The sequence below is a fragment of the Salarias fasciatus genome, chromosome 22 (assembly GCF_902148845.1).
Source record: "Salarias fasciatus chromosome 22, fSalaFa1.1, whole genome shotgun sequence".
NCBI lineage: Eukaryota > Metazoa > Chordata > Actinopteri > Blenniiformes > Blenniidae > Salarias > Salarias fasciatus.
The window spans coordinates 26,928,856-26,941,215 of NC_043765.1; the positions used below are offsets into that span (position 1 = coordinate 26,928,856).

Below are 12,360 nucleotides of genomic sequence, written 5' to 3' on the forward strand. Positions count from 1 at the left end.
TCTCCTCCATCTCATTCAGAGTCGGACTAATCGAGACCCTGGCTTCAGGTCTCAGGTCTCACAGCGAGATGGGTCAAAGGTCAAGGTCCTGAGACCGTCCACAGCAACAATCTGACGAGACGAAGGAAACTCAGGAGCGGTGGACGCGTCTCCTCGCCGGCCGTCCGGGACACGGTTTAACCACTGACCGTTTAAACCTGCGGCCGAGGAATTCAGTCATCCTTTAATCCCGCTGCTCGCCGTCCACAAATCATGGTTTCATAACCGGAGGCCGGCGCTGGCCTCAAACAGTGGACTGGAGTCCCGGCTAGAGGTGTCAGAGGACTGGCTGCTCAGAAAATACTGTTTATGATTGATCACATTTTATAACTGTGGAAACAGTTGCTCATTGTTCGTGGTTTCTCTTTAACTATTTGGGAAAAATATACAAAAAGGCTTTCAAATTGTTTTTATCATGATTTAAACTAAACTGTAATGCAGAAGAACCTCAAGAAGTGAAGTTGAAAGAAGTGCAAAAAACTGAAAAAGCTACAAAAAAAAATTTTTTCTTAAAAGCTGAAAAAAGCAGATGAAGTTTGAAAAAGTTGGAGACGTTTGAAAAACCTGAAAAAATGCTGAAAAAACTGGAAAACACTTGAGAAAATTTGAGAAAGCTGAAAAAAGTTGAAGGAATTTGAAAAACTTGAGAAAGTTTAAAGAAAATTTAAAAAATGTGGAAAAAAAATAGAAAAAGTTTGAAAAATCTGAAAAAAGTTGAAAGAATTTGAGAAAGGCTGAACAAGTTGCAAAAAGTAGAAAAGAAGCCTGAAGACATGAAAAAAGCCTGAAGGTAGAAAAAGCAGAAGAGAAGAGTCGAAGCAGAGCAGCCGGGGTCAGTAAAGCTCCAGAAGTGATGGAACCCGGCAGCAGTCCCAGCATCACACCGTCATTCCCATCATTCCCATCATTCCCATGATTCACGCTGAGGCCTGCAGGCTGCAGCCAATCAGAGCTCTTCTGGCTGCTGCGGGGCGGGATCAGCGGCAGGGCGGACGATCAGAGCTTCACTGCATCCGGATAACAGGAAGTGGTTACGGCTCCACCGTGACGAAATACGGGAAGAAGCACGGCGCCACAGGAAGTCGCTGAGTCAGACTAATTCCACCTTCTGACAACTCGGCTGACTCCACAACTCCAGTGAGCCACTTTTTAGGATCAGATCAGATTTATTTCAGGGATCAATTTATCAAAAAGGTTCATTTCAAATAATTCAGCGGTTCATTGATAACACATTTTGACTCCATAGTTTTAAAAATTACATTAAAAAAATCAGGAAAATATGTTTTTTTTTCTGTCATTTCATAACAGACTTAAAGTTTTGTTTCACCAGAAACCACAAAACGGTTTCCACCACTCTGCTTCAATCAGCCGTGTTCTTCTGCTCAGTCATCCAGGGGTTTCCCACACCGCAAACAAATACAACACGCCAACAACAAATTAAAGACAAAGACTCTGAAAAGCAGTGAAAGGATCTGTCCATCCAGCAAGGACGTACTGCTGGACAACATGGTGACGTGAGACAAACAAGTCCTAAATGTATCTTAAATCTAGTCAGAGGAGACATTCTGACTGAAAACAAGACCAATGAACTTGGCAAGACTCTGAATATTTTGCAGTTTTTTAAACTCTGGATTTTCAAAGTAAAAGCATCTTAATTTCAGTAAATAAAATCCACTGATAGAACAAGAGAAAACCGTTTTGATTGAAGAGAATCTGTTTTCCTCTTGCTGAAATATTGTTTTTAAGTGGATTTATGTGAAATCCAGTAAAATCAGACACTTTCAGTCAAAACGTCTTGCAGTGAAGAAAAAATGGAGGCGAGGCGGCGGGTCGAGACAGACACTGCGAACATTAGCATGAAGTGGCTGGAAAACACAGCGCGTGTGTGTGTGTGTGTGTGTGTGTGTGTGTGGAGGGGGTATTCACACTGCCACATTGTGGGGACAGACTTCAGACCCAGCCATTGTCGCGGCTCGGCGTCGTGCGTCATCAGACATGGCGGCGGGAGAACGCAGAACGTGAAGTTCTCTAGAGTGGTTCTCTGACCGACAGCGACGGGATTCGAACCGTCATCACTGGACGTTCAGAGACATCCACTCCGGTTCCAGCCTGGACCGGTTCAACTCTGCCCCGGTTCACCAGAATGAATCCGTCTGAATGACCGGCAGGCGGCCATCTTGAATGAGGTCATCAATCTCCCATGATTCTCGGTTCATGGGGTCATTATTTTAAAAAGAAAAAAAAGTATCTTGACCAGTTCCTTGACCTGAAACAAGATCAAATGTTCATCTGAGTTTCCACCCAACAGAGGAAGTCATTCCAACATGAGCAACATCTGCAAACATCTGCACTCAACACAACTAACTAACTAACTAACTAACTAACTAACTAACTAACTAACTGACTTACTAACTAACTAACTAACTAACTAACTAACTAAATAACTAACACACAGTCACTCACTCACTAAATGACCGACTAACTGACTGACCAACTTACTGACTAACTCACTCGCTCATTAACTGATGGACTCTCGCTCTCTCTCACTAAGTCCGTCGCTCACTGACTGACTGTCAGAAGTGAAAAAGAGCAGAGTGCTTCAGCCTGCTCTGATTCAGAGGAGCTGACTCTGGGAGGAAGTTTTTCTACCAGGCTGTTTTATGAATACGCAGCGGTTCACTTGTTGTCAGAGCAGCTGATGATTTGAGGTGTGGCTTTTTAAATGACGCTTTGATGTCGGTTCCAGCGATTCTCCCACAGGCAGCATCAGGAGCTCCAGGGCCGGTCCGGGCGTCTCCGGTGCCCTAGGCAAGCCCGACACGAGCAGCCCGTGCCGAGAGTTGTTGAGCGGTGGGGGGGAGGTGGGGGGTGGGGGCGAATAATTCCGAGCGATTCCGAGCAATGCCGAGAAGTGCGCTGCTCACTCGAACTGTCAGAGCAGTGCAGAGCGAGGCTCACACGGACCGTCGGGGTGCCCCTTGTACAGCCACGGTGCCCCCCAGGCCCTGGGGAGCTCCCAGGACCCGAGTCCACCGGAGCACAGGTTCAAAACTCTGGGTTTAAAACATCATCAACTATCATAATTTAAGAAAAAAATATCGACAGTAAGAGCTGTTAAACCGGTATGATACTGGGCAGCTGAGTATCTCCGTATATTGCCATGTCGAGATTTTTTCACACTGCTAATAACATAATCGTACAAAATACAGTTTTTTTAAATGCTAACTAATGTTAACTAATGCTAACAGGTTCTGCTGCCTTTCCATTTACTACAACGGGGCCAAATGCTAACGGCTACTGCTGTCTTTCCCTTCATTACAACGGCGGCTGATGCTAATGGCTACTGCTCATTCTCCCCGTGGAGGGAAAATTGAGCTAGCTTTTAGCTTTAGCAACATAACACTGCCATTATTTTGAAAAGGCGCTTCCTCAGCGTCCTGGAGGTGAAGGAGAACGCAGCCGATGGGCCGCGAGGCGTTCAGGGACCGGCACAGTGGCGCTCTGTGGGCGAACAGACGCGGCGCTGTCCTGTCCTGCTGTCAGGCGGCGACCGTCCTCCCTCCACGCCGTAAATCAAACTGGGAAGCCGCCTTTTTACGAGTTCCACACAACGAGCCGTTGTCCCGGGAGGAAAGGCGTCCCCGGTGCCGTGGCCTTTCAGAGTAAAAGTCGGGGGTGAATCGCTCCACAATGTGGATTTGGGAGCGTTCGGCGATACGCAGATGATGGACTGCTGTCAGGTTCCCTCGCCGTCGCTGAGACGGGGGGAGAGAACCAGGTTCCTCGTGTTGTCAGGGCAACATGGAGCCTCTCAGTCCAGATCAGGGCAGTGCTTCCCCCTCTGCTGCTCCAGGCTGCTTCACTCAGGACTTTAATCAACTTTCAAAGGTTCCGTCAACCTTATTCATTGTTCTTTATTTACTCTTTAGGGTTTTTCCAGCTTTTTAAGTGTTTCTTTCTCAACTTTTTAATGTTTTCTTCAGTATTTTTATAGTTTTTAGGTGTTTTAGAAAAATGTCCAACTTGCTCAGCTTTTTCACTTCTGAAGTTATTGTGTTTTTTTTTTTATTTATTAAGGTGTTTTTATTCTTCAGCTTTTTAGCTTTTTTCACTGTAATATTTTTATTGTTTTTACTTTTCCAGGGTTTTGGAGCTCTCTTCAACTATCGCAACTTTTAAACTTTTTTCAGCTGTTTCAGCATTTTTGTGCTTTTTTTTAAGGTTTTATCAGCTTTTTTTACTTTTTAAGCTCTTTTAATTTTTCATTTGTAATATATTTTTTAATATTTTTAAAAAATTTTCAGCCTTTTTTTAATTTTCAAGCCTTTTCAATTTTTTGTCAAAATTTTCTGTTTTATTTTTCAAGTTTTTTCAGCGTTTTTCACTTTTTAATCTTTTTAATTTTTTTTTAATTTTCTGCCTTTTCTTTTTAAATTTTTTTTACAGGTTTTTTTTTTTTACTTTTAAAGGCTTTTGACTGCTTTTTCACTTGTCAGGGTATTTTATATATATATATATATATATATATATATATATATATATATATATATATATATATATATATATATATATATATATATATATATATTTCAGCTTTTTAGTTTTTTCAATTTTTTTTCCTTTTTTAGCTTTTTCAAGCTTTTTTCAACCATTGCAACTTTTTAAACTTTGTTTCAATGTTTTCAGCTTTTCTTGAACTTTTTCCTGCCTTTCAACCCGCTGACTCTCGGTCAAGGCGTGACTCTCAGGTCAGAGGTCACAGTGAACATGGACGGGTTAAAGAGAAACACGAAGATACCGGGATGTTCCATTACCTCTGGAACTTCACCGTGGGCAGCAGCCAGCAGGAACAAAGTAAAATTACCTGAGGAATTTTGTTGTTGTCAATACATTTCATTAAAATGAGAAAAGTCAGATTCATTTGTGATTCATATTTCAAGGAAACATTAATGTTAACTAGACAAGGGTATTTCAGTCGTCAGAAACAGGCATCAGACGGTCCAGTGATCTCGGCTCCAAAGCACAGGAAAAGAAAGCAAAGAGGAAGTGAATCATAAGTAAACAGGAAGTGAACAGGAAGTGAACAGGAAGTGAACAGGAAGTGAACGCGCTGTGGTGGCGGCATGTTTCATTAATTAAGATTACAGGTCCAATGTGATTAAGACAAATGAAGAGAAACAGAGAACCGTCTGAATCATCTGGATTCTGAAAAAGCATCAGATACTTTTTTAGTCTTTAATCATTAAAAAACGAAGAAAATCAAACTATTGAAAACTCCTATTATTTATTGTTAAGTATTCCTAATATCTGATTTTTCTTAGACAGGTTCCTTATGCAAATAAATAAATAACTAAACAATAAAAATGTAGAATTGAACTAAAAAAATATGAATGAATCAAAAAATAAATTAAAAAATGTAATATATAAAGAAAGAAAGAAAGAAGTACAGAAAGAAACAAGTGGCGGGCGTAAATCCCTGATTATGTGGCACGTTTTCTTAGAAAGAGTCATGGAATCTGAGGGATATTTATGCAATTTTATGTGATGAAATTGCGTGAATTCGGAAAAACTGCAGTTTGATGAATAACCGGAAAAATAAAATCCCTGATCTCACGAGGCTACTCCCTGAAAGTAAAGAGTCATTTCTAATGACGTTCTATTTCTGCGTTCAACAAGCAGAGTTCTGGAACAATGACGCTAAGACGAAAGATAACAGACTCATAAAGCAACGTACATCCAGATGCCACATACGACCAGATGCTACATACAACCAGACGCTACGTACGACCAGATGCTACGTACGACCAGATGCTACGTATAGCCAGATGCTACGTATGACCAGATGCTACGTATAGCCAGATGCTACGTACGACCAGATGCTACGTATGACCAGATGCTACGTATAGCCAGATGCTACGTATAGCCAGATGCTACGTATGACCAGATGCTACGTATGACCAGATGCTACATACGAACAGATGCTACGTATAGCCAGATGCTACGTATAGCCAGATGCTACGTATGACCAGATGCTACGTATAGCCAGATGCTACGTACGACCAGATGCTACGTATGACCAGATGCTACGTACGACCAGATGCTACGTATAGCCAGATGCTACGTATGACCAGATGCTACGTATAGCCAGATGCTACGTACGACCAGATGCTACGTATGACCAGATGCTACGTATAGCCAGATGCTACGTATAGCCAGATGCTACGTATGACCAGATGCTACGTATGACCAGATGCTACATACGAACAGATGCTACGTATAGCCAGATGCTACGTATAGCCAGATGCTACGTATGACCAGATGCTACGTATAGCCAGATGCTACGTACGACCAGATGCTACGTATGACCAGATGCTACGTATAGCCAGATGCTACGTACGACCAGATGCTACGTACGACCAGATGCTACGTATGACCAGATGCTACGTATAGCCAGATGCTACGTATAGCCAGATGCTACGTATAGCCAGATGCTATGTATAACCAATGCTACGTAGGACCAGATGCTGTGTATGACTGGATGCTACATATGATCAGATGCTACGTCCGACTTGATGCCACGTACAACTAAATGCTACGTTCAACCAGATGCTACGTATAACCAATGCTACGTCTGACCAGATGCTACATTCAACCACATGCTAGGTATGACCAGATGCTGCATATAGCCAGATGTTAGGTATAACCAGATGCTACATATAACCGATGCTGCATATGACCAGATGCTACGTTCAGCCAGATGTCGGTCCTCCAAACTAAAACTTCCGCCTTGCACTCCCCAAAGCGTCCGGTGGGGATGGGAATCCTCTGCTGTGGAGCTCTGGATCTGGTGGAAATCCAGCCGTTAATCATGGTGGGGCTGATTCCAGTCACCACAGGTCCATGCTTGTAGCTGCTGCAGAGGGAGCCGTACTGCAGCCAGTGTGAGGTGGATCCGACTGTAACACGACACCACGCTCCTATCTGACTTGACAAATGAGACTGGTTTGTGGATTTCATCCTTCCAGTGAATCATTTAATCTAGTGTATCTGGATCGACTTTAATAAGCTGCATTTATTTAGGATCATCTGCTTTTCTACGTCCTGAAAACTTCTGGTCAAATGATGAAACAGAAAATGACTGAATCCATTTCTCTGAAAACCGGCGTAATGTTCACGTCGGACCACAGGTTGGCGCCGTTACCTGTTTCAGTCATGGAACTGCTACAACATGAGTTTCTTTAACTGGAGACCGTCACAGACGCAACCTTCAAAAATTAGCTTTTAAAGGAAACCTGGAAAAACGTGATTTTAGTGTTTCAATGTTTTTCTCCAAACAATTCAACTCAGTCCGCTTTAATGTTACATCTGGTCATTTTAAAGAAACAGGGAAGCTGAGAAAAACACACATAATGAACTGTTTTCCTCTCTCAGCTTTTTACAAGCTTCAGTTTTCTTCAAACATGCAACAAGAAAACAGTAAAAATAGTGAAATATTTCGAGTTGATGAACTTCATCAGTTATTTCTACATTCAGCACATCAGCTGAAGTATTCAGAGTTTATGTTGTGGGTTTTGGTAAAGAAATAAGAAAAAAAACAGGAAAGATTGTAAATAATTTGAAATATTCTGATATTCTGAGATGTGTTAGGATTCAGTTTGTCATTTTAATACATTAATTTAAATTATTTAAAGAAAAAAATGATTTCTTTCAATTCAAATTGTAACCAGCTTAATGCAAATTTTCAGTTTAAATTGAAAAAAACACATAAATGTAGGTACATTGATTCATCCACTCATCTCTCAGATTCAGTTGGAATTGAAAATAATCTACTGAGATACTATTAAACTGATGAAATGATTAAAAAGTCTCAAATTAGTCTGATCAACTGTTCCCCTCGCCAAAATCAAATCCAGTTTTAAAAGAGTTTTTTGCCTCTATTTATTGAAACTCATCACAAATCCATTAAACATATTCCTTTTCAGTTTTAATGACAATAGATATTAAATTAATTCACAAAAAGCAGTTAAAATTAATTCATATTAAAATTATTTCTCTCCAAAATAAAAAAAACAACTGGAAATGTTTTATTTATGTGCAAATAAATGTGAAATATTGTGAATTTTCACAGTTTTAAAGTCATTTTTCGGTGACGCACAGGTAGAGTTAGTTAAAAGATAAAGAACTTGTGTTGAATTGATGTTTGTTTCATTACCGGTGAAGAATTAAAATGGGAAATCCCTTCAAACTGATTTGTTTTTGAAGATCTACTAATATTTATGACTCCACTGTTTTTCTTTTAAATATTCAATGCATTGATTTTCCTTTCCTGGAATCGGCGCCGCTCTTCCTTGTGGAAGCGCGGCGGATGCGGGGCGATGTGGCGGGAAGCAGCAGAGCCTCTGGGCCGCTCCGGCTGGCAGCAGGCAGCAGACGGAGCGACCTGGAATACCCCCGCCGCTCCCTCCCTCCGCCCGCTCCCGCTCAGCCTGCCTCGTGTCGTCAAACAGCAGCATCTATTTTTTAACACGTCTCTGAACTCCTCCGCTTTCCAAACGGGGGAAACGATCGAATCTGACGAACTCCAGCCTGAAAACCGTCTGACCGGCCAGTCGGTTCACACGGACTTCATTACACTGATGGATGGATGGACGGATGGATGATGGATGGATGATGGATGGATGATGGATGGATGGAAGGATAGATGGATGAATGACTGAATGAATGGTTGGGTGGATAAATGGATCGATGAATGGATGGATGATGGATGGATGATGGATGGATGATGGACGACAGATGGTTCGACTGGACGATGGCTAGATGATGGATGGAGTGTTGATGGACGGCTGAAGGAAGAATGAATGATTTGATGGATGATGGATGAATGGTTGGATGGATGGATAGATGGATGAATGACTGAATGAATGGTTGGGTGGACAAATGGATGGATGAATGGATGGATGATGGATGAGTGTATGGATGAATGGATGGGTAGATGGATGGATGTATGGACTCTCCAGCTGTTAATACTCAGCTGGTGCTGTTCTCTGCGGAGTGTGTGTGGCCTCATTGCAGAACCCACCAGCAGCTCCCTCTAGTGGCCCATCAGGCCCACTACACTGTTCTCAAAACGCCGCTGTGTTAACGTGAAACGTCTCTGAAATGAAAACACAAAACGAGGAGTTTTCACTTGAAGCGCAGCATAAACCTGCTAACGTCGAACCACACCAAGCTAACAGGTTGGACTGGAGGCGTTAGCGCCGCTAGCGAGCCGCGCTCACGCTAGTTTGGCCTCTTGAAGGTTCAGCTCGGCAGCTTCTCTGGGTTTAAATAGGACCTTTAATCCCTCTTTTCACTTTAAAATGATATATATCTGTGTTCCAGATTAAACAGAATTCTGAATAAAATAGGCAGTTTATTGTCATTCTGAAGAGGAATTATATGCAAAGTCGACACGTAAACCTTCTATTCCATTTTCACCGTGGCCAGTGAAACTTTAAAAGCTTCCGGAAGTTTCTGGAAGACACTCAGAGGCTTTTAAAACCCAGTGTTTCTGTGGAGGATCGAGATTAAACGCTTCAATTTCATGCTACACACGTGTGTGTGTGTGTGTGTGTGTGTGTGTGTGTGTGTGTGTGTGTGTGTGTGTGTGTGTGTGTGTTCTCAGCTCTACAAAACTTTAAGTCCTATGAATAAAAGCAGTTATTTAACATGCTGAAGTCTCTTCTGCTTCCTGTGGACGCTGATTCACATAAAACCCACAAGTTGATATCAAATCGATCTCCACGTGTCCCGGACTGACCTCCGAGGCGGCTGCATTTCCCGACTGTCTTTGAAGGCATCATAAAAGATGACAACATGTCACCTATCACTCCTCCAACTACGGCGCGCCGCGAGGGACACGGCGGCCGCGCTTTGTAAATAACTTCACAGGATCGCACTCTCGCACACTCCTCTCACTCCACGGAGGATCCCCCCCCCCCCCAACCACACACACACACACACACTCACACACTTGTGCGTTTGCGCAAATAAAACTGGAGACATTGCGAAGTCCAATGTTTGCGCTCTTCCTGCGCAGTTTTCTCTCTTTTCCACCTGATGGTAAAAGCAGAATTCCAAGTTCACCAACGCGAAAGCCGAATGAGAAACTCCTCGGACACCGAACAGAAGCAGAAATGTGTCATTAAATGATAACACGGTGCTAAAATAAATAAATAAATAACAACATCCAACTCTCCGGCCCACAAAACAACCAACTCCCCAAAGTGTGTCTTAAAAAACACACATTCAGAACCGCCGAGCGACCGTCGCCCCATTTAGCGCATTTCCACCATTAGTCGGATCCAGAAGACGCTGACAACTACTTCAGAACAACTTCCGACACCAGGAAAAACGTGCCTGCATTTCGGCTGCGGCAAAACGAGCCCAACTTGGACGAAAACGCCAACTTTTTCCACGAGATGTGTCCGAATTTCTGCATTCCCATGCCGATCAATGTGCCGCCGCGGACATGAGGAGGCAAGCCGGACTTGGTTTTCTTTAGGGAAACTGCAGCTGCAAGAACGCTGCGTTTTGCTTAAAATACACCCCGAATCGCCACGGAGATTGTAATAATCCCCGCGATGTGAGGATTATATTGAAACAGCTGTGAATTAAGGGCTTATTACCAAGGCGGCGTTAAATTCCAGTAAAATTGAACGTAGTTCTGCGGACGCGGCTTCCGTCCGGAACACATAAAAAACATAAGTATTCATATAAACGTGGAGCTTTGAAATGTTCCTTCTTTTAATATATTTTAGGAGTGATTTTTAATAATGTCCGACTGTTGTCACATGAAATAAGGCAACCTCCATTCCCTCCTCCTCCTCCTCCTTCTTCTTCTTCTTTTTAAAACCATAATAAAAATAAAAACAGGAGAGCTGCACTCACCGCATAAGAGGGATCCGGGTCCGGATCTCAGTCGTGGTCCCGGTGCCGGTGCATTCCTCCTCCGCCGGAGCCGCTGGAGCTCTCCGCGGGCTGAACGGGACTCGGAGCCGGGCTTTCACCTGGAATGACCCGGGCTGGTGCAAATCAGGCGAGGGCTGTGCGTGTGTGTGAGTGTGCGTGCGTGCGTGCGTGTGCGTGTGGGACTCAGTCCGTGCAGTACACAGCACACTCACTAAACTTCCAACACGCAGCCCGAGAATCTCAATAAATAATAATTAATAATAATGATGATGATAATAATAATAATAATCTGCAGCGATACGAATGAACGCGGCGGGAATCACAGAGCAACACACACACACGCACGCACGCACATACACACACACAACAACAACAACAACAACACACACGCGTACACACTCTCAGTGAGCGCGGCGCAGCCTCGCCCTTCACTGACTCCAACTTTACAGCTCCTCTCGGCTCCAGACGGCGGTTGGCTGCAGGAAGCGGAGCGCGCGCGCGCGCGTGCGGGAGCTTACACGCGCCTGTTTTGTCTGGACGGGAACGAGGGCAAAGCGAACCGACAGGGAGACGTGAGTGAACTGTCAGTCACCGGAAAGTCCGATATTTTTACAGCCTTATCAGAATTATGAGTTAAAATCCATCAGTTTTTTAACTTAATTTTATTTATTTATTTATTTATTTATTTATTTATTCATTTTAATTTTTTTCTCAGTACTCCAAATATTCTCAAACTCTTCAAAAAAAATCTTCCATGTTCCAACTCTGTACTATTTTTTTTTCAAAAACTGTTTCTTTAAATTAAAATTTCTATCCTTTTTATTAGTAATTCTGACTTTGATTTCCTGAGTTTTCCATGTTATTTTTTATTTTCTCTTTTTAGAATTCTGCATTTTTAAGCACGATTCTGAAGATCTTCAAACTAATTTATTGCAGATTTAACTTTAAAATCTTTGTAGTGAAAATGTTATATTCCGACTAGCCTACTGATTTTTATGTTTTGAGTTTGAGTTTCACCTCTGACTTCATTTCCTGACTTTTACTCAGAATTACTTTTTTTAATTGGAATTCTGAATTTGTAAGCAGAATTATAGCTTATTTTAAAGTTTTTTTTGTCTTCGAATGGTGAATCCTGCGGTGTGATTGACTGACAGGAGCACGCCTTGCGGTTCTGCGGCGGTTTGATGGAGAACAGGCGTCTCTTGGCACGGCGGCGTCCGCTGATCAGACCAGGAACGAGTCCGACAGGAGTTCAGCTGAGGAGGAGTGGAGACGGAGGAGGATTAACCTGAGCTGATCCGCCCACAGCGACAGTGATCAGAGTCCGGTTCTGTTGACCCGTTTCCATGGAGACCAGGTGACAGTGTTTTC

At 42.8% G+C, this 12,360-nt stretch overlaps 1 protein-coding gene across 2 annotated transcripts in view; it reads right to left on the reverse strand.

The window, feature by feature from the left end:
• Positions 1-11,139, reverse strand: part of thrb (thyroid hormone receptor beta) — a 97,332-nt gene extending 86,193 nt beyond the window's left edge. The window contains exon 1 of one of the 2 annotated variants that reach the window (XM_030120188.1): positions 10,969-11,139. The gene's annotated coding sequence lies outside the window, so the exon portion shown is untranslated. The remainder of the gene's footprint in view (positions 1-10,968) is intronic. The other variant, XM_030120189.1, reaches the window with a different exon arrangement.
• Between the last annotated feature and the right edge of the window lie 1,221 nt (positions 11,140-12,360).